The sequence below is a fragment of the Mauremys reevesii genome, linkage group 2, assembly GCF_016161935.1.
Source record: "Mauremys reevesii isolate NIE-2019 linkage group 2, ASM1616193v1, whole genome shotgun sequence".
NCBI lineage: Eukaryota > Metazoa > Chordata > Testudines > Geoemydidae > Mauremys > Mauremys reevesii.
The window spans coordinates 52,369,751-52,392,937 of NC_052624.1; the positions used below are offsets into that span (position 1 = coordinate 52,369,751).

The following is a 23,187-nucleotide window of genomic DNA, read 5'->3' on the forward strand; positions in this document are numbered from 1 at the left end:
TCTATGTGCTGAGAGTATTTTTTTTAATTCCTACACTTGTATAACTATAGCAAAATATTAAGTGTTATTTTATTGTTAAATATATTTAAGGATTCAGTATGTCTGTTTATATCTCAAGCAGGGGCAGAAAGAGGATTGTTTTGTGTTTTCTGCTTTTTATTAGTGACATGCAAAGAGGATGTTCCAGCTCCTTACACCCCATCTGAAGTCATAATCTTATGTAACATCACAATTAGTTGCTGTAGATGTGATAATTATATCACAAAAAAACCACAGGACTGGGCATTTAAAAGAAGTAGCAAAAACAAAAGCCAATCAATTCCCAAGACAGAGATCCCGTCTTCATGCTAGTGTCCTTGTAAACAGAACAGAAGGAGAGAAATATCAGCAGAACTACGTCTAACAAGAATGTTTTTCAGCGTTTTCCAGTGTCAGTGTTTATCATTACTTGCACACTGCTTCTGTGAGTGATTAATATTCTATGACAGATTTTGCCTGCTGTAAATTACTCCCAAGAAGAAACATTATATGGCATATTTCTCCTCATAGCAATTTCTTTTATTTAAAAAATAAATCAAACCAACAACCCTTCCCTGAAAAACAATATTTAGAATGGAAATTCTGACAGGATCCTTATAAGGGCAATGAAAAAAAGGCTGGTAAGCCAAAATTATGCATTACTGGCTGTGCAGTATTTTATATAAATATGCTTTAGATAACAGGCACTGATAAAAGGACACTAGGCGAAATGCTCAGCCTAGTTGTCCTCCTACACACCATGTCCTCAAGGGAACGTGGCTCACCAGTGAAGAGTCAGCAAGAAGCATACATTAGCCAGAGGCATGCATGCAGCTTCTGATCAATGGAAAAGCACAGCTTGGCAACACGTTATACTTGCCCGCCCTGAGCCATCCTGCAATGCAGTTTCAGGAGAGCTTGTGAGGAATGCACAACTAGCACACTTCCGCTCCCCACTTTGCACAGCTCACTAAGGTAATGCTAGGATTTAAACTCACAAGTTTCTTAAAGCATTTGTAATTTGTTCACTTTGAACAACAAATTTGTTGAATTTTACAAAAAAGCTGCAGAAAAGGGATGAATGCACTACAGCTGTTCTGTGTGCTCTTGGACCTCAAGTGATCTATGTTTGCAGGTCTGCCATTCAAAACATGGGAAACAGGATCTGAGGCAGGGATGGGCAAAGCTTCCTGGTTTTGCCCTCCAATAAAAATACAATACATGTTGTTTATGTTGGGCTTGATTGTGCAAGGTGCTGAACTCTGGCCCCAGTACAGCAAAGAAACCAAACACATACTTAACTTTAAGCATTTAAGTAAACCAACTTACTTCAAAAGGATTACTCCAGTTTTAAAGTTACGCACATGCTTAATTCTTTATTCGCTTGAGGCCAGGAGGTAAAATCTGGGCCCAGTGAAGTAAATAGCAAAACTCTTATTAAGATCAGTGGGTCTAGGACTGCACCTAAAATCATTGGCACCTTGCAGGACTGAGTCCATAATGTTTATGACCGAAACACAATCAAGCACATATAGCCGAATATCCCATTTCAGCGATAATGAAGGAGACATTGTAGGTGATAGCTATTTTGCACCAAATTACTTAAAAGGACCCAGGCAAGCTCAACACTAAGATGTTTATTTTTACAAGTTTAAAAGAAAAGAGAACAGAGGCACAAAGTTGCAACCTCTTCTTATACTACCTTGTAGAAAAGAAAAGCACACCTAGAAAATAAAAATATTCTTTTCCTTTTTACTAAAACTAAAAATTATTTCTGTTCTTTGGGCTTTGCCCATCCTCAGGGCCTCAGTTCAGTTTAAGTCTGCAAACAGGTCACTGCTGATTTGCAGAAGTGGGAATGTAACACTGATCAGCTTGGTTTTGTACCTGTTCCACATTTCGGTTCATGTATTTAAAGCTTTGTCTACATTATGCAGCTCTTAGCGACATGGCTGTGCCGCTAAAACTGTGCTGCTAAAAGGCGTGCAGCATAGCTGCTGTTTGTCAGCAGGAGACTGCTCTCCCACAGACAAAAAACTTTCATCCCCAAGAGTGGAACTCCTGCTGACAAAGTGCTATTTACACCTGTGCTTTTCCTTGACAAAACTTTTGTCTTTCGAGGGGTGTTTTTAACACCGCTGAATGATAAAAGTTGTGTTGTTCACTTGCTAGTGTAGACATAGCCTTAAGCCTGGTCTACACTACGCGTTTAAACCGGTTTTAGGAGCGTAAAACCGATTTAACGCCACAACCGTCCACACTAAGAGGCCCTTTATATCGGTATAAAGGGCTCTTTAAACCGGTTTCTGTACTCCTCCCTAACGAGAGGAGTAGGGCTAATATCGGTATTACCATATCGGATTGGGGTTAGTGTGGCTGCAGATCGACGGTATTGGCCTCCGGGCGGTATCCCACAGTGCACCACTGACCGCTCTGGACAGCAATCTGAACTTGGATGCAGTGGCCAGGTAGACAGGAAAAGCCCCGCGAACTTTTGAATATTTCCTGTTTGCCCAGCGTGGAGCTCTAATCAGCACGGGTGGTGATGCAGTTAAAAATCAAAATAAAGAAAGAGCTCCCGCATGGACGATGCGGACGTGATCGCTGTAAGGGCAGGCAAATCTGTTCTATCAGCGCTCCGTTACAGAAGACGAAATTCAAAATCATTTTTTAAATATCTCCAGACAGATGCCATAGCAGGGACTCAGCGCACTGCTGCGTGACAAGCGTAACGGAAAGCCAAAGAATCAAATGGACGCTCATGGACTGGAGGACTCAAACTATCCCACAGTTCCTGCAGTCTCTGAAAAGCATTTGCATTCTTGGCTGAGCTCCAAATGCTTCTAGGGTCAAAAACAGTGTCCGTGGTGGGTCAGGGCATAGCTCGGCAATTTACGCACCCCCCCATCCACCCCCAGAAGTGAAAGGGAAAACAATCCTCTCTTGACTCTTTTACATGTCACCCTATCTTTACTGAATGCTGCAGATAGACGCGATGGTGCAGCACTCAACAACAACATCCTTGCTCCCCCCACGCTATGGCTGGCTGATGGTACAATACGACTGGTACCCGTCCTCGTCATCAGCCTATTGGCACATGGGGCAGTGCAAAAGGACTGGTAACCATGCTGACTAGCATCTGTTAGGTCGATCAAGGGCGCCTGGTTCTAATTTTTCCTGGTAGATGGTGCAGTATGGCTGATAACCATCGTCGTCATAGCAACAGGGGGGTGAGCTCCATCAGCCCCCACCCTTCATGTGTAAAGAAAAGATTCAAGTGCCCCTGAACTAGCAGAGGGATGCTGGGCTCCTCTCCTACACACTCCTTACTGTCCTGTCTGGACTATCATAGCAGCTGGAGGCTGCCTTCCACTCATATCTCACTAACAAGTCACTGTGTCTTATTCCTGCATTCTTTATTACTTCATCACACAAGTGGGGGGACAATGCTACGGTAGCCCAGGAAGGCTGAGGGAAGAACGGAATCAACAGGTGGGGTTGTTGCAGGAGCACTCCCTGTGAATAGCATACAGCTCATAATTTCTGCAGGATCTGACACAGAGCAGCTGTGCTCTCTGGTTCTCTGATACAGTGGTTCTCTAGTACACTTGCCCATATTCTAGGCAGGACTGATTCTATTTTTAGATACCAAAAAGGAGGGATTGACTCAGGGAGTCATTCCCAATTTTGGCTTTTGCGCCCCTGGCTAAGAGCAGCCAGGGGCACTTATGACAGCAGCAAATGGAACAGTGCAAAAGGATTGGTAGCCACGATCATCTTATTACCAATTTATGGATTGGTAGATGGTACAGTATGGCTGATAACCATCTCTGCTGTCATGCAAAAGCAAAAGCATGCTGCTGTGTAGCGCTGCTGAATCGCCTCTGTCAGCGGCATCTAGTACACATACGGTGACAGTCACAAAAGGCAAAACAGGCTCCATGATTGCCATGCTATGGCATCTGCCAGGGCAATCCAGGGAAAAAAGGCGCGAAATGCTTGTCTGCCGTTGCTTTCCCAGAGGAAGGAGTGACTGACAACATTTACCCAGAACCACCCGCGACAATGATTATTGCCCCATCAGGCACTGGGATCTCAACCCGGAAATTCCAAGGGGCGGGAGAGGCTGCGGGAACTATGGGATAGCTACGGAATAGCTACCCACAGTGCAACGCTCCAGAAGTCGATGCCAGCCTCGGACCGTGGACGCACACCACCGATTTAATGTGTTTAGTGTGGCCGCGTGCACTCGATTTTATACAATCTGTTTTACAAAACCGGTTTATGTAAATTTGGAATAGTCCCGTAGTGTAGACATACCCTATGAGAAACAAGAGAAAATAGCATACGGTTCAATAAACAAGAAAGGCAATAAAGGATTTTTGGCCAAATTGTGCTCCTTTTTAAGCCAATGGAAAAATGCACATTGACTTCAACAGTAGCAGGACTGGGCCCTTTATTTGCCTCTGATACTCATTTAGTTCAGTTTGACAGTTCTATACTGCAGCTGACAAAGGTCAGTAAGCATAAGCCAAGCCAAAATTAAAGAGTGAAAGCTACTACAGCAGCAAAACAAGGCGAATGTGAGCCAAGAGGATATTTCTAAGTTTATGTTTATTCCTACCACCATTAAAAATCTTCAGTCATTATCTAATCACCCTACCTGTCCTGCATTCAAAAAGATAAATGCCCATTTCTGCTGGTTCAGAACAATTCAGGAAAGGTACAAATGTTTAGTTTCTTCTTCCATAAGCAACTTCCCAAAATAAATCTGAATAATATTTAGTAGCCAGAATAGTCTTCCAATAATCTTTGAGGAGGAAGAAAGAAGTCTGCACTAGAGTGATGAAAGTGATAGGCGTACAAAAAGTGAGCGACTCTTGACAAAAACTAGCCCACTCTCCCAGATGGACTTATACCTACTACAGTACAAATATATTCTCATCATTACTTTTAGAAAGGAGCCATCACTGATCGCACCATACACGAGGACGACATTGTTTTTCATTCTGACCAAGGGAACATACAAGAATATTCATATCATGTCTGAAACCATCTAGCACTATCACCAAAGACAGTGGTGGTAAGAATATTCATATCATGTCTGAAACCATCTAGCACTATCACCAAAGACAGTGGTGGTAAGAAAGTATCCATGTAGTTGAACAAACTCTGCAAGGTTTGTTATGGGGGTTACAAGAAGCGAGCCACGTAAGTTCCATTTACACTGGGGCAATCCGTGCTGATTTGCTTGGAGATTCATGTCCTCCCCAGTGACTACCTAAAAAAACATGCACTCAGTCTCGTGGGGCTCACTTATCATTGCCATTTTGTCTAATAGTACACACACAAAAAACAGTGTTAAGAAAACTTTAATGTTGCAAAGTGCAGCACTCAAAAGTTGGAAGTGCCAGAATTAAGATTGCCTGTGCAACCTTCACTTTGTCTCGACTTTTTCAACTTGAGTTTCATGTTATATTATATTATGATATAATAGAAATGTTGAAAGGATGAAATAAAAAGCTTTTCAATAAGGCCAAACAAAATCTTTTGAACTTCTCAAATGAATAAATAATAATTTTGCCAAAAATTTTGATCATATCAATATGTTCCCTTGGAATATTTCAGTTGTTTTAAAGGAGCATTTTCTCACAAGAAAATGTTCCCCTGGGAAAGTTTTGACTGGCTCTGACAGCACAGAAGAGTTCTCCCTGCTCTCTGTTCAAGTGCCTGGACCTGGCCACAGCATGGCCTGGAGAAGCTCAAGCTGCAGTTGCAGGAAAAGTCCCGATCAATGCTGGGATGGATCACATCCAATGTGGATGGACTCTTCAGAGTATTTAGCTGCTAAAATCTAAGAAGTCTCTACTGAGCATGTGCAAACTGCAATTCTTCAAACACTTATAATGTGGCTAAATTTGGGTAGAGTTTCACAGGGATGGCAAAAGACACATCCCTAACACAACGACCACCCCTCTGCCAAATTTCAAGTCCTTGCTCCAAAGAATGGGGAGTGCTGGCGCTTTAAAAAAAAAATCTGCCAACCTTAACATGCGCAAAACAACATTTTTCCCTGACCTCATTCTGGGAATAGCTGAAATGTTCCAAAGGTTTCAGCCTGAGTCAGACAGCTGGCATGGGAAATTTCAGCCCGAATAATTTAAGTTATAAGCAACCGAAAACAGGGTTTTACAATGGGAAATATTTGGAAACTTTAACAACAAGCAGGGCTACCAGCCCTACCTATAATCAACGGAAGCAGATCATCTTCCCCCTCAGTCCCCAATTCTATTTGCTTCCTAGAAGGGACAGGTGCTTCTGATCACCCCTCCAAAAATACTTTATCAGGATTGAGGGAGAAAGTGGCTTTATCTGTGAGCCTTCCAGAGAAAGAAGAAAGTGGGTGTAGCAACCATCCAATGCCCAAAAGACCTAGAGTCTTTTTATTTTTATTTGCCAAAATTTTTAATATTGGGGCCCCATTCCAGACTTAATTATCCCTGCTTTATAGTCTCAATTCAATTTGCTTCAATAGGGCTTCTCCTGATGTACATCAGTGAGATATCAGAACCAGGCCCCCAAATAAGGATGGCCCATTATTTAGAGGGGCTAAGCACCCATAATTCCCCTTTACTACAATGGCAAAAATGTGACCTGCTGATATTAACAATACAACAGAAAATACAGCAGTGGTTTTCTGTTTCTACAACACTGGAACTCCTGCCCTCTGGTATGAATAGACTTTAATTTACTCATCTTAAACACTGTATATTTGCATAAAATGAATTATTGCTATCATGTTTTAATATAAATGGTGGTAAAATTGAAGCAAATTATAACTTAATTCTTACAAATGTGAGTCATCTAGTCTGATTACATGCTGAGCTTTATGGCCCTTTTGGCATAAATATTTGAGTTGGTCTGTAGGGAGATTTTAATACAGTATAAACCCATGTATCCGAATCTCCATTATCCAGCTCTCCCTATCAACTGAACTGGTGCTGACAGCCTAGGTCCTGCCCGCCCCCCAGGGTTGAAGCTCTTTGCCCATTCTAAAGATTATCCAAATTTTTGTTTATCCGATTTAACACCAGTCCCAGTTAGATTGGATAAACGGGGTTTCACTATACAGGCTTCAAGTGTAAGTATTGACTTAAGACCAAATTCAATTCAAGAAAAAAAAAAACAGTTCAGTAAAATGTTTGTACCTGTATATTGACAACATGGTATACTCATTTTGTATTAATATATAAAAATTCCACCATGTGAAAAGAAAGTCAAGTTTGCGAAGTTAAGCATTCAAGAGTTAGGAAATGCAAAAATCAAGCTGCCTGTGCATGCTTAGTGAAGACAAAATCTTCAGAGAATTTAGTTGCCAAACTAACAAATCTCTACTGAACACATATGAACCAAGATTTTTCAGTCTTATATCTCGGCCAAATTTGGGCATTTTTTCCAAGAGGACAGCAAATGGCACATCTTCAACAGCAGGGCAACTCCACCACCAGATTTCATGTCCCTGCTCCAAGGAGCTAGAGCTTTTCATCAAAATGGTTCTAAGTTTTGTTTGTTTTAATATAGGCAAAACAACATTTTCTCCTAATCTTGTTCTAAAAAAATGGCTGAACCACTTTTACTGAAACTTTCCACACAAAAATTCAGCCTGAGGCAAACACCCATCTGAATGGTAAATTTCAGAGTGAACAGTTAAAGTTAAAAGCAACTGAAAACAGAGTCTGATAATGGGACATGTCAGGCACTATCAACTCTCCCTAGAATTTCTGATTATGAAATTGGGTAAGGATATCTATATTTTAAAGATATGTGCATTTTCCAGCACTCTTGTTTATGAACTCATGTAATGATCACCAAAGAAATATTTACTTATTAAAACACAGTGATGTTCTATTTAACAATATTATCTATAAACTCAATGCAAAGCCAAGCAGCACCAGAAAAGTTTGAGTTCACAAAACCTAGTCAGCTACAATGAAGTGAGTGAGCGGAGAGGCAGCAACATATCCAAAAATGAGTGGAGGGTTGTGAGTCACAAAGACAGAATTCTAATGCAGGCTCAGCCACTGACTGGACATAGGCACTCTACCTCAGTTTTTCCCATCCACAAAATGGAGATGATAATGGAGATAATTCTTATGCACTTACCTCATGAATGGATTGCAAAGAATAATTAGTATTTGCATAGTGCTGTGAACATGCGAAGCACTATATAAATGCCAAGTATTATTAACAACACACAGGAGAGGCAAAGGTCATATCTCCCAAGTAAAATAGGACTGCATTAGCCTTCTTCACGGCCGCCTCACACTGGCGGTTCAGTCATCCTGTGATCAACCAATACACTCAGGTCTTTCTCCTCCTCTGGTTGCTTCCGACAGATACGTCTCCAGCTTACAGCAAAAATTCTTGCATTTAGGGACTAACAACATGACCTTGCACTTTGCTCTACTAAATTTCATCCCATTTCTATTACTCTACTTTACAAGGTCATCACAATCTTCTTGTAGGATACTGTCCTCCACTGTACTGGCAATACCTCCCAACTTAGTGTCATCCCACTTTTTGTGCCAAGATCAGTAACAAAAATGTTAAATAAGATTGGTCCCAAGACTGAACACTGAGGAACTCCACTAGCAACCTCCCTTCAGCCTAACACCTTTCAGTATGACCCATTGTAGTCTCCCCTTTAACCAGTTCCTTATCCACTTTTCAATTCATATATTAATCCCTATCTTCCCCAATTTCTGAAGACCTTAAATGGAAGAAGGTATTTTAATGCATTGTTTAAAATAGTGTCTAAAGCACTATTTCAGACTGCCAAGGTAATCACATCATCTACAATATTTTTATTCACTGTTTATTATAAGTGTTTGGACACGTGAAACTTCCTAAATTTATGTCCCTCCGTGATCCCACAGTCACTTGGGCACATGCCTGACTTTTACACACTAAGTTGTCCCACTGAGTCAGTAGGACTAATCACAGTGTGTAAATTTAAGCACCTGCATAAATCCTTGCACGATTGGGACCTTACTCTTCATTCCATTGTGAGCCTGCAGTGACTTATTTTATCCTTCCCCTACCCCATTTTTTAGGGAAAATATAGAGAGAGTTTAATGAACTTTGCAACCAAAGGGGAAAATGCAGAGATCACCTATCCTAAAAGAGACCTTGAAAATATTTCCTTGAAAACAAGACTTTTGACATAACTAGATTTCTGAAAATTTTTAGACAACTACAGACTTTATCACAAGAGTAGTTAGATCAGCAAGTCAGAACTACAATCCACTGTCAGTACCCAAAACTTTTCAGATCTCACCTCAGGTCAAATTTGTTCCAAGTATTACCTTTTGTTTGATAAAACCTGAAATTCAAGCCTCAGTAGTACATTGTGCAGTAATCCTCCTTCAAAGAGTTATGCAGGAATTTTCTGTTCAATGCTGGTAACAGCCTACATTCTCCTGTTATTTTTCCAAAAGAGGACCACCTCAGTTCATGAAAAACAAACAGAAATCTGATGGAGAATATTCCTCACAAAAAACAGTGAGGAAGTTAGTTTCTAAAATGCATCAGACAGAGATTTTAGCTAAGATTATGCCTCCTAGGCTAGCTGTGTTTTAATATAAGAAATGGCAGTTGGCTGTCAGACCTAGGGATGTTGTGATTATTTCTGTTGCTAGCTTAGGAAAACATTGTACACAGAAATGCTGCCAGCGACAGGACCTTTCCTAGCTTTATTTTTTTTAAATAAATCACAAGATGGCATGAGATTTAATTCAAGCAGCGAGCATGATCTTGTTTATTAAAAGTGAATTACACAAATTATTGTAGTCACATAGAACTAGCAATTAGTATACAAAATTCCATGCTAGTCTTCATTGTTTAGACTCTTGCCAATTAAAATACTCCAACAGAGGAGTTAGTAAGTAAAACAAGTACTTTTTGTTTTTTTTCAGTGGCATTTTTGATGCCAGTTATTCCCCAGGCAACCAAGCATGTACAAAGTTAGCTCCATTAGGCTAGGGCATGACTCAACCCCTGACTCTGATGCAAGGAAGCCATTATGTAAAGTTTCCTACACTAGACTTGGGTGAAACGGTTGACTTTTTTGAGACACTGGCAAAAGTTTTTGCTCAAGTTTGTTTTTTGGGATTTTGCACCCCATTTCAAATCCCTCCTCCTGCTTTGCACATCCCAAAGTATAATGTAATGGCAGGGGCGAAGGGCTTGACTCAACCAGATGTAAAGATCTCCTTATCTCAGCAACTGAATCACCTACCCTAGGTACTGCCAAGATACAGCTCTAGGAATCTGTTGATACATCCCAGGAGCCTCAGTCACTGACCTTTGCTATGAATAGCAAGGAGGAGGATGACAGACAGGCAACCAAGGGACTCCAACCGCATAGCAATCCACGACCTGTTTTTGACTCCAGTGAAATCCAGCCAGTCAAGTCCAATGCAGAGGAAGGAACCTAAGGTAAATGTGTACATGCATTTTCTATTACAGGGATGCAACCCCACACCACAGCAGGATACAGTTTCTGATTTTTCATTAATTTACTCATGCTAGACGAGATAGTGGAACAACCAAGAGAAGTACAGTTGCTATCTTCTTTTCAGTCCCCTCCAGAAAGTTAGGCAGGAGGGACTTTCATGTAGATACTTTGCAATCCTCTCCTGAAAGATTTAGGGATGGCTGCCTTATTTCTTCCTCTACAATAGGACACCTTCCCACCCCAGTCAGTGATAACTTCAGCAAGCACCATTGCAGTACACAGGCTAGAAGCATACTGGCCCAGATAGATTCAGGATGCTAACAGCAGCTGTGCTCTCTCGGTCTTTGTTACCCCTAGGAGTGAGATATCAGCTAAAATAATCACCGCTGCGGAAAATGGTGCCAGTATTCAATGCCAATCCCCTATGCTACTAGTTTCATGCACCCAATCAATTCCCTATCTCTGGTCTGGTGCTGTGATTGATGCCATGCACAAATAATCCCAAACAGAAATGAGAATGAGCATGCAATACTTAAAACATTAGAGGAGCAAGTTTTGCATCTGAAAGAGTGTGTGAGATCTGCAGCTGGTGCCATTGCAGCCTTGAGGGTCTCCCTGCTCCACACCTGAGTCAGATAAGGAGGAGAAAGAAAAGGACTCAGGATCAGGGCCGACTCCAGGCACCAGCTCAGCAAGCAGGTGCTTGGGGCAGCCAAGGGGAAGGAGCCTCACGTCCGGCTCTTCAGCGGCAAGTCCCTCACAGAGGGAAGGACCTGCTGCCGAACTGCCGAAGAAGAAAGCGGCGTGGTGAAGTTGCCGCCAATCGTGGCTTTTTCTCTCCCCACCCCCCTTGGGGTGGCAAAAACCTGGAGCCAGCCCTGCTCAGGATGAGACGTTCAGTGAAATCCTGTAAGTCGATGCTGCATTTGACTGTGAGCACAGGGCCTGGAGAATGAACATTGCAGACCTCCTGAAGAAGGAAAGAGTGGAGAGGAAAAAGGTTTATCAGACCATAATGGGGCTTCTCAGGAAGCAAACACAGATGCTGCAGACTCTGGTGGACCTGCAGGTCCAACAGTCCCGGGCTCACCTCCCTCTGCAGTCCATTGATAACTCAATGTCAGAACTAGGGTTGCCAACTTTGTACTTGCACAAAACTGAACACCCTTGCCCTGCTACACTGCCTCACCCCTCTTCCAAGGCCCCGCCCATGCCCCTTCTCTGAGGCCCCACCCTCCGCTCACTCCATGCCCCCTTCCTCTCCCGCTTGCTCTCCCCACCCTCACTCGCTTGCTCATTTTCACCGGGCTGGCTCAGGGGTGTGGAAGGGGGTGAGGGCTCCAGCTAGGGGTGCTCTGGACTGGGGGGTGGAGCCGAGGGGGTCGGAGTATGGGAGGGGGTTCTGGGCTGAGACCAGGCAGTAGGGCTGTGGGAGGAGGTACGAGCTCTGGGCCGTGAATGCGGGTTTTGGGCTGGGACCAGAAATTAAGGGTTCAGGGTTCGGGAGGGGGCTCCATGCTGGGGCAGGGGGTTGGGGTGCAGGCTCTGGCTGGGGGTGCAGGCTTTGATGTGGGGCCAGAGAGGAGGGATTTGGGGTGCAGGAGGGGTCTCTGGGCGGGGACTGAGGAGTTTGGAAGGTGGGAGGCAGATCAAGACTGGGGCAGGGGGTTGCAGTGGGGGGGAAGAGAGGGCTGTGCTTGGGGGCGCGGATTCTAGGGTGAGGCTGGGGATGAGGGGTTTAGGGTGCAGATGGGTGCTCTGGGCTGGGATTGAGAGGTTCAGAGGGTGGGAGGAGGATCAGGGCTGGGTCGGGGGTTGGGGCACAGGGGCAGCTCAGGGGTGCAGGCTCCAGGTGGTGCTCGCCTTAAGCAGCTCCCGGAAGCAGCAGCATGTCCCCCTTCCACCACCTACATGGTGGCACGGCCAGGCGGCTCTGCACACTGCCGTGTCTGAAAGTGCTGCCCCCACAGCTCCCATTGACTGTGGTTAAAAAATAAATAAATAAATAAAAATAATTGGAGATATACCAATCTCATAGAGCTGAAAGGGACCTCGAAAGGTCATCGAGTCCAGTCCCCAGCCTTCACTAGCAGGACCAAGTACTGATTTTGCCCCAGATCCCTAAGTAGCCCCCTCAAGGATTGAACTCACAACCCTGGGTTTAGCAGGCCAATGCTCAAACCGCTGAGCTATCCCTCCCGGCCAATGGGAGCTGCAGAGGCAGTGCTTGGGCTGGGAGCAGCATGCTGAGCCTCCTGGCTGCCCCTACATATAGGAGCCGGAGAAGGGACATGCCGGCTGCTTCCCAGGAGCCACGTGGAGCGGAGGCTAGGAGGTAGCTTGCCAGCCCTGCTGCACAGCGCTGCCAACCGAAGCAGCCAGGATCCCTTTTTGACCAGGTGTTCCGGTTGAAAACTCGACACCTGGTCACCCTAATTAGGACCTCCCTATGCCTCCCACCCCAATATTCCATGTGACATCAGGGGTCACTGCACTTCTCCTACCACTCCATTCCAGGGGACATTAAAGAATCACAGCTTCAGATACGCTCTCCTGTGAAAGCCAGGGTTGGCATAGGTGTAGCTGAAATGGACCTCAGTGTTCTTTCCCCTTCATAAGTTCTGTTCTCTTCATTTATTAAGTTTTAAATATAGTTTAAAATTTCACAGGTTTCCCCCACACACACTGAATTCTGTTACAAAATAAATGTATATTATTTAAAACATAACTCATCCTACTAGTTTACAACATCTGCTACCCAGTGCTTAGCAGGTCTGAAAGCAAACCAATTATTTGTTAGTCTTTAAGGTGCCACTGGACTTCTTGTTGTTTTTGTGGATACAGACTAACATGGCTACCACCTGATACTTGAAACCAATTATTTGTTACTGATCATGTGACAACTCATAAGATAAGCCACAAACAAAATTAACAGATGTATTGATAGTGTTATATTCCTACATGTACAGCAATCATCACACAACTCCTACCAGGCCACAAAAGAGCAGGGCCAGGTAGAGCACAATACAACAAAATGTGTTACCGTGGCTCACTGTTAAAATGGTTTTCAAAGTATCCCTGAACCATATAGCTCTGTATTGAGCTCTGCTAATATCCCTGGTGTCTGACTGTTCAAACTCACCAGAGAGTTGTTTCACCTTCACCCTCCACCCCAGCTGAAAAGTTTCCCCCTTCACTTCACATATATTATGCAGGACACATCAGGCAACTATGACTGTTGGGGTATTTTTCTTACTAAGGTCCAGTCTGGTGAGTAAACAATGTCAGGGCCCCTTCAGTTGACCAAATGCACATTCAAATATCATTTTGCACCTGCTGAGCCAGTAGTTGAATCATTTGTTGGTGCTGTGGAGATGGCTGGTGTGCAGCTTCAAAGCCAGGGCAACAATGGGTAGGCTAGGGTCCCCAGGATCACTATAAGCATTTTAACATTTCCTATGATAATTCACTGGTCAGGAAAGAAAGTGCTTGCTTGCATCTTTCTGAAAAGTGTTGTGTTCTTAAAGATGCAAATATCATGCACCTTCCCTGACCAGCCCACACTGATGTCAATGAAATGTCCCAGTGATCCACCATTGATTCCATAATCATAGAAAAGCAGCCCTTTCTATTGATGTTCTCTGTGGCAAGGTAGTCTCGTGCCAACATAGGATATATGTGCTGTTTATCATGCCACTGCAGTTCAGGAACCCCATTGCGGCAAATCCATCCGCTAGGTCCTGCACATTGCAGACAGTCAGTGTCTTGTGTAGCAGGAGGAGATTAATGGCTCTGCACACTTGCATGACAAAAGGTCCCGCAGCAATTTTCCCGACTCCAAATTGATTTCGCACTGATCAGTAGCACTCTGGCACTGAAAGTTTCCACAATGCAATCATCACTTGCTTCTCCACTACCAGTGCAGCTTTCATTTTGGAGTCCCTGCACTGGAGGGTTGTGGCAGATCCAGGAATGTGGCCTTGCACATCTGAAAGTTCTGCATCCAATGCTAGTCATCCCAAGCCTGCATTATGATGCAATCCCACCAGTCAGTGCTCATTTCTCAGGCCCAGAAGCCAACAATAGCTTTGAATTAGCTCTTGCTATGTCCCAAAGCAGTCTGTCGTCCAAGAAATCATCATGTTCCCTGCTGATTCAGTTCTTTTTGAGGCTCTGCAAATACTGTGGGATCATGCACCCTGTGCTTGCAATGCTCTTGACAATAGTGCAGAAATGTGTAAGCTTCATGATGGTGTAAGAGATTGCAGACAATAAGGAGGACCATGTGAGTTTGTGGATTTCAAAAAAAGGTGTGAAAATTATGGGATATAGATAACATCATGGGATGGAGACAGTTGCACACTGGGAAGTTGACTCTATGCTCCCAGTCACCCCTGCACAACTTATTTTGGCCCCATCATGCATTTCCAAAACTTCCCAAAATTCCCTGGACAGTGGTGATATCTACCCAGGATGCATCATACTGCGCATCGATACAAGCAGTCCTGGTCAGTACACACATTCTTGACACAAGTTGCCAAGTATGCATGTACACAAGTGATGTATTAACTGTGGTGGCTTTATGCTGATAAAATTTGCATCAACGTAAGTTTGTAGTGTAGACATGGCCTAAGATTCAGAGATACAACAAGACTAACTGATTTGCCTAGATGGCACTGTGATCTAGTAGATTAGGCATGGTTTTAAGAGTCAAGAGACCTGGGTTTTAAGGGTCTGCTTGATCCAATTAAAGCCTTTCTGATGACTTCAATGGGCATTGTATAAAGCCCTAAACCTGGCTCTTACAGTAACTTGCTGTGTGACCTTAGGGCGTGTCTCTGTAGCTCAGTCTCCATATATTTAAAATGGAGATAATATTTACCTGCTTCATAGAAGAATTGCTAGGGTGGAGGCATCTCTCACTCCGCAAACGTGGCTGGTAAAAGATCCACCATGCTGGTACTTGTCAGACTGGTGCTAGGCATGGAATTTGATGTTAGGTGATGGGCACGAGGGAAGGTGTGGGGGACTGAGATTTGAGCTGGCAGTACTTCTTCCTTCTCCCCACACCCAGCTACATTGAATCACTGCTTGAAGGGGTCAGCACTCTCTTGACGCACCACTTCTGTTGGAAAAGAGCAATATGCTAGGAGAGAAGGTTGGGTAGGGAACAGGGATGTCTGAGGTGCTTTACTGAGATTAGACTAAGGGGCTTAAGAGCATGGGGCACAGAGTGTAGCAGCTGAAATGGGAACATGTAGCTCCTCTCCTCCCTTTCATTGGCTCTTGTTGCATCCTACCAACCATGGGATTTTGCCATTTTGGTTACTGTTTTTCATATAGCAGGGGACATCCATTAGACACCGCCTCACAATTTATTTAATTGTCATATTACATTGGCTGAAAAAGTACTGCACTGGGCCATGGTGCTAGAGCCACCATCACTTTAGCCAGCACCTCCTCTAAAATTTGCACCCCTTTTTGTTTCAAACAAAAGTTTTTGCAATTCCACTGAAGTTTTGACACCCAAAATCTGAGAAACTTAGCTTTCCGCAATGAATATTTCGTCCAGCTCTACCTCCAACTATTGTACTTTGTTTCTCTCTGCTGGCTAGTAAGAAGAAATACTGTCTCCAACTGTGATCCTGAGCTCAAGCAACTCATCCCCAAAATGCTTGGTCTTCATCACCAGCCAAAGTAACACTTCTTCGGGGCTCAGACATCAGAATTATGAAAATATTCCAGCTTTTTAAGAAAAACATAATATACTACCTGAAAAGTACACATTTCCAGTGCGGATATTATGATGCAGTGTTGTTCAGCTGTGATTGAATAGCAGAGCTTTATTGTTCACATTCCAATCATGTGGTAATCCATAACCTGCTTAAAAGGGCACATTCTGTTCTCACTTACAGATGTAAGTCAAAAGCAGGTCCATTCAACACAATGAAGTCAGGCCTTTCAGTAGGGGAAGGAAGAGTTTGCAATGTTATTCTACATTTAATACACAAACTATATGAGGCTGGTGAAAGCAGTGACTAAATTAGCATTATTAACCATTTTATATGAAAAATATTACCACACTTAAAAAATTGGTTTTTCGCCAACTAATCACTAACGGCCCAATTTAACAACAAATATAGGTCACACTACCTCAAAAGTTTTTGGAAAGTCAGCTTGCATAATGTAAAAGTCTGACCTAGTTTTGGGTGAAATGGTTATTTAGTGAACAAAATTTCAGCGTGTGTCTGCCTTTGCATAATAGGCATCTGCAACAAAGGTTTCATACATTATATGCATCATCTGAATGCCAGAGAATCTGATTGCACTGAGTAAGCATACTTTGCACTTGGCCAATTCATTACAAAAGGCTGCACTTTCTGTAACTATTTCCTATCTATACCAGTGAGCGCATTTTTTAAACCAAGATGGACAAGATAGAAAGAGAGGGATTAGAATTTTCTGTTTGGCATCACACAGTAGTCCTCTGAACAAGAAATGTCATCTTCTTTATATTTGCCACAAGGTGATAAGATGAACAAGTGCCAGCAAGTGGAATATTCTGTTCCTCCATTTTTGCTTTCCTCCTAGGAAACACTGTTTTCTACCCACACTTTGAAAAAATATTGCCACCCGGCTGCTTCCATCGTATAGGAAGTTAAAGAGTGTCAGCAACATATACAGTACATAGTATATCTACTGGACCAATTTCTGCCCTTCCTTAATTCTAGGGTTGGCTCATCTTCTCCCCCTCCCCTATCCCCCAAAGTTTTGAACAAAATATTCCACAGAATCTTTTGGTTTTCAGCTGAAATATTTTGGCAAAATAAAAGAGTTTTCTGAGAAAAAGCAGGTATTTTTTTCAAAAAAAAAAAAAACTTTATCAAAAGAGTTTTAACAGAAAATTTCTGACCAACTCTCCTTAACACCCATGCAACTCCATTTACTTCAGGACGGCAAGTGAGGACAGAAGTTAGCCTATCCTCTGAAAACTCCTCAAATCTGTATACTAGTTACATTTCTTTCAATCTAGATTTTATAACCTAGGGTGTAAACAATGCTGGGCTCAATTTCTTAATATGTACACTGCAGATTTCTTTTGATAAGGATAACTGCTGGTAGAAAATCCAATAATGGTCCAGGGTAACAATAGTTGCTGTAGTATATGGACTTTCATAGCCCTAAAACTTCTATTCATCATCTCTGTACTTTGAGTTGTCAGCATTCTGACCACTGCTGAGAGAGACGGGCATTGTTAAGAGTGAAATACCTTACATTGGGTCCCCTATGAATCTCACTTTTAATATTAAAGAGCAACTTATTTATACAGCAACTTTCATTCTAAAGGACTAGATCCCAAAGCCCCTAGGAGTTATTATATATGCATTGAGAATTATAAGAGAGACAATATATACAAATACCTGTGATTTCAAGAGGCAGAAATTTAATGAACAGCTAAATTAAAGGCAAAACCGTCAGCAAATATATACATTTTCAGGGAGAGTCAATGGAAATTTCTAGTAATGTTATACACAATTTATAGAGATGCTTAGAGGAGATATAATCATGAAAAAATTAACAGATATACATTTGGATCTATTTAATTGCTAATATTCTGAAATTTTAAATCATAAAATACAACCAGTTCTAAGGACTAAATCATTCTTTTTACCAGTAACTTCTGAGTTGGGATCTTAATTGTAAAATGTACTATATGAACACCTGTTAGTGGTTAATAGGACCTGTCACACGGTAGGAACTCCCCATCACAGGGTGTCAGGTCATGGGAGGGGGAACACAAAATGGGGATTTGACAGCTCAAGTGGTCTAGGATCTGGTGTCAATATGGCTTCTCTGGCTCCCAGGGCAGCGTGGACCAATGGCCAGAGTCAATAAAGCAGCCCTTCTGCTCAGGGCAACATAGCTCAAGGCCAGAGTCTATGTAGCAGCCCTTCTCTCCAAGGCAGCATTTCCCAGTGGCCAGAGTCAATAGAGCTGCCTTTCTGCTCAGGGCACATGGCCCAATGGCCAGAGCCAAGAGTTGTCCTTTGAGAGGAAAGTCCACCCCTTCAAGGGAGGTTGACTGCACCCTATGGTGGGTGATATTGGGGTAGGGAAACCCAGGCCCACCCTTCTCCACCAGGTCCCAACCCAGGGCCCTAAGGAAGCAGTATTTTTGTGATCAGTCTCAGCTTCTTGTTACTACAGTCCCGATCTCTGGGTCCCTTCCTACTCTGACTTCCAGTGGCAGTAATCTCACAGCCTCAGCAATCTCTTCTCCATCAGCCTCAGAGGTCAGCTGGTGTCACCAGGGTCTCAGTACAGCTGGCTTCTGAGGCCTGGGGCTCTGGAAGCTTCCCAGTATGACCCTGCAGTGTATGTCTAGTGTCCTCAGTGGTCAGCCCAGACTGAGATTAACTGCTCCTTTTTATACTCTGGTTCCAGTCTGAGCATGCCCAGCAGCGGCAAAGAGGAGTGGCCTCTTCACCTACAGAGTGTGGTTAACACCTGCGGAACTAGTGTGTGTACACCCCATCACATGACCTCTGAATAGCGTTGCCAACTTTCTACTCACACAAAACCAAACACCCATGCCCAGGGGCGGCTCCAGGCACCAGCACGCCAAGCGCGTGCCTGGGGCAGTAAGCCAAGGGGGGCGCTCTGTCGGTCGCCGTGAGGGCGCCAGGCAGGTTGCCTTCCGCGACATGCCTGCGGAGGGCCTGCTGGTCCTGCGGCCGCAGGCGTGCCGCCGAATCCGCGGGACCGGGGACCTCCCCCAGGCAAGCCGCCGAAGGCAGCCTGCCTGCCGTGCTTGGGGCGGCAAAATACCTAGAGCTGCCCATGCCCCGCCCCTTCTCCAAGGCCTGCCCCCCACTCCATCCACCCCCCAGCTCTCCCCACCCTCACTCACTAGCTCATTTTCACCAGGCTGGTTCATGAGGCTCAGGTGTGGGAGGGGGTGAGGGCTCCAGCTAAGGGTGCAGGCTCTGGGGTGGGGCCAGAAATTAGGAGCTCAGAGTGCAGGAGGGGGCTTCAGGCTGAGGCAGTGGGTTGGGATGTGAGAGGAGATGAGGGCTCCCGCTGTGGGCTCTGGAGTGGGAACAGGAATGCGGGGTTTTGGCTGCAGGAAGGGGAGCCAAAGGGTTTGCAATATGAGAGGGGGCTCCAGGCTGAGGCAAGGGGCTGGGCTGTGAGAGGAGGTATGGGTTCTGGGATGGGGGTGCAGGTTCCAGGGTGGGGCTAGAAATGAGGGGGTTCAGGGTGCGGAAGGGAAATGAGGGCTCTGGCTGGGGGTGAGGCTCTGATGTGGGGCAGTGATGAGGGCTTTGGGGTGTAGGAGGGTGCTCTGGGCTGGGACTGAGGGGTTCAGCGTGCAGGATGAGGCTCTGGGCTGGGGTACGGGAGGGAGTGAGAGCTCTGGTTGGGGGTGAGGGCTCTGATGTGGAGCAGTGATGAGGGCTTTGGCGTGGAGAGTGCTCCGGGCTGGGACTGAGGGGTTTGGAGAGTAGGAGGGGAATCAGGGCTGGGGCAGGGGGTTGGCACACATGGCGGGAGGGCTCCTGCTTGGGTTGCAGGGTGTGAGGGGCTTGGGGTGCAGGAGGGTGCTCTGGACTGGGACCGAGGAGTTTGGAGGTTGGGAGAGGGATCAGGGCTGGGGCAGGGGGTTGGGGTGCATGGCGGGAGTGATGGCTCTGTCTCAGGGTGTGGGCTCTGGGGGATCAGGGGTTGGGGTGCAGGAGGATGCTCCAGGATGGTATCAAGGGGTTCAGAGGGCAGGAGGGGTATCAGGGCTGGGGCAGGGGGGCGTGGGGCTCAGGGGTGTAGGTTCTGGGCAGTGCTTACCTCAAGCAGCTCCCGGAAGCAGCAGCATGTGCCCTCTCTGGCTCCTAGGTGGAGGCATGGCTAGGCAGCTCTGCACTCTGCCCCATCTGCAGGTGCTGTCCCTGCAGCTCCCATTGGCCACAGTTCCTGACCAATGGGAGCTGGGGGGTGGTGCTTGGGGCAGAGGCAGTGTGCACAAGCCCCTGGCTGTCCCTACACATCGGAGCCAGAGGAGGGACATGCTGGCTGCTTCCCGAGAAGTGCGTGGCATGGAGGCTAGCAGGGAGCCTGTCAGGCCTGCTGCGTGGCACCGCCAACTGGACATTCAACAGTCCGGTCAGCGGTGCTGACCGGAGTCACCAGGATCCCTTTTCACTAGGTGTTCCGGTCAAAAACTGGACACCTGGTCATCTTACCTCTGAGTTCATTCTTCTATTATGAAATCTTCCCTCTTGAGTTCTAAGAAGTGTAGCACTTCATTTAGTTTAGCATCTGTGGGAAGCAAGCTCTTCTATCATTGAATTTCACATACTGTATCTTATTCATCTACTATCTATTCTCACCCACCTATGAATTAAGCTCCTGTTGAAATGACTGGGAATTCTGCACATGAGATACGAGGGGAGAATACACTCCAAGTTTGTCTGAGGGGATTTTTAAGAGCAAACCCTATCAAAAATGGTCAAATTGATTTCTAGGTGGAATGAATTTGTTCAAAAACATCAGCAAGATAAATATGCTTTATCTGTATGTCATTTCTACAGTGATAAAAATGTTGGGCTTGGTACAGTCTCACTGGTCCAGGCTCATTTTATAGCTACCAAACACTGGACTTCCAAACAGCCGGCCAAATCCTCAGCTGGTGTCAACTGCATAACTCCCTTGAAGGTAATGGAGCTACACCAGTTAACACCAACTGAGAGTCTGTTGTTCTCATTGATAGAGCAATATCAAAGGAAGACATCGCTCTTTTGCAAAATAAATCTTTCACATATCATAAATCATAAATCTTTCTTTTATTATTACCTATTACCACACATTCAGGAAGGATGGGAGGATAAAATGATTAAATACTTTCAGGAAGATTCTGCACTGATATTGGTCACCATGTACTATTGTTATTTCAATTGATACATGAAATATATTAGGAGAAGTTGGGAATTACAAAGGTCCCTGCAGGAGCTGAGTGGCCTGCTCCCACTGAAAGCACTACATTGGCACCTTTGAAATCTCAAAACATAAATTTTACTGAAATAGTATTTTTAAGTTATGTGCCTCATACAAAGTCTCTGGGTACATGTATAATTTAAATGTATTATTGCAAAAGCTATATTAGTTTAATTTTTGCACAGTCCACATGTTCTATGTAATATTTTAGGCAGCATTTACTTATGTTTTACCTGTCAATTTTCTTCTGTACACTATTCTATACATTCTCCGACTGTTTTGATGAAAATCTAACCTGTAATTCTTTAATTTAAAATGGAATACCAAAAGCAGAGATCTGATAACAAGCATTTAACATGGACTAAAACTGTCACATTAGAAAAACAAAATATAAGCCAGATATTTGCCCAGTTACAAAATAGTTAGCCACTTAAATGGCCTGCTTAAAAAAAAAAAAAAAGACTAAAAGGCTAACTTGAGTCCCACCATTAGTTTAGGAATCTAAATATGAAAAGTGGTTTTCAACCTGTGGTCCACGAATGCCTGGGGTTCTGGAGAATATGTCATAGCCAGTGGTCCCCAAACCTTTTCGGTCATGCCCCCCATCCCCTTACGCGGTTTGTGCCCCCCAGGGAGTAGGGTTGCCAACTTTCTAATTGCACAAAACAATGCCCCCCTCCACAGTTTGGGGACCACTAGTCAGGGGGTCTGCAAAAGTTTATCATTACCATAGAATAGTGATTTTCAACCTGGGGTCCATAGACTATGCGTAAGATTTCCATCTGAAATTTGCTAGGGGTCTGCAAATGAAAAAAGGTTGAACGCCACAAGATAAATTCCTGCTCCCATTGAAGTTGATGTGAGTTTTGCCACTGTGTTCAATAAGGGCAGATTTTCACACTCAGACTAAGAAAGGAGGGAGCAGTTTAACTGTTATGTCTAGTTTAATTTGGCCATGGAAATGGCCTAATTAAACTAGACAACCCTTTACTAGCTCAGCCCTATTTATAAATACCATACCACATTAAACAGTTGAATTCCCTCATTCCTTTAAAAAAAAACCCACAACCTAATATATGCACCATCTTCAATATTTCATCCCATTTCCAAAGGTAGTGACCCTCAAAATCCAATACTGAGCTTAGCTTTACCTTGATCAATACTAATCTCTGAGATAAATTAGTCTTTACATTGTCCTCAATAAAAGTCCTTACAGGTATGTTAGTGAAACACCACAACATATGTTTAATTAAAGAGATCACTAACTGTGTGTTTTTCCCCCCAATCTTTATACCTAGGATTTCTATCCATCATCCTTAGCAACGGTTTTAATGTGACTAAATTCTCATAATTACATAGTCACTAATGATTTCTCAAGACACCCTGACCTCACCTCTTTTATTTTACAACTAATGTTCTTTCTACCACACATTGTGTATATCTAACTGGAGGAATAACATCATATTATAGTGTTGTTAGGTTATTAGAGTCCAATTTTGTTCTCATTAAAAAGTCAATGGAAAAACTCCTCTTGTCTTCAAGGGGAGAAAAACTGAGCCCTTAAAACTGGGATGGGCCTGGACTCCTAGGTTGTGATACAAAGCTCACTGAAATCAATGTGAAAGTCTTCTTTGCTTTCAAAGAGCTTTGGGGGAATTAACGCT

General features: G+C 44.1%; 1 protein-coding gene across 14 annotated transcripts in view; it reads right to left on the reverse strand.

Annotated features, from left to right (window-relative positions):
* Positions 1-23,187, reverse strand: part of THSD7A (thrombospondin type 1 domain containing 7A) — a 556,843-nt gene that overhangs the window by 487,621 nt on the left and 46,035 nt on the right. The window contains exons 1-2 of one of the 14 annotated variants that reach the window (XM_039524534.1): positions 16,307-16,492; positions 15,417-15,659 (exon numbers count right to left, since the gene is read on the reverse strand). The exons of 9 other annotated variants lie outside the window; for them this stretch is intronic. The gene's annotated coding sequence lies outside the window, so the exon portion shown is untranslated. Of the gene's footprint in view, positions 1-9,383; positions 9,401-10,381; positions 10,512-15,416; positions 15,660-16,306; positions 16,493-23,187 lie in introns of those variants that run through there. 4 more of the 14 variants (XM_039524533.1, XM_039524528.1, XM_039524535.1 and 1 more) reach the window with 4 other exon arrangements.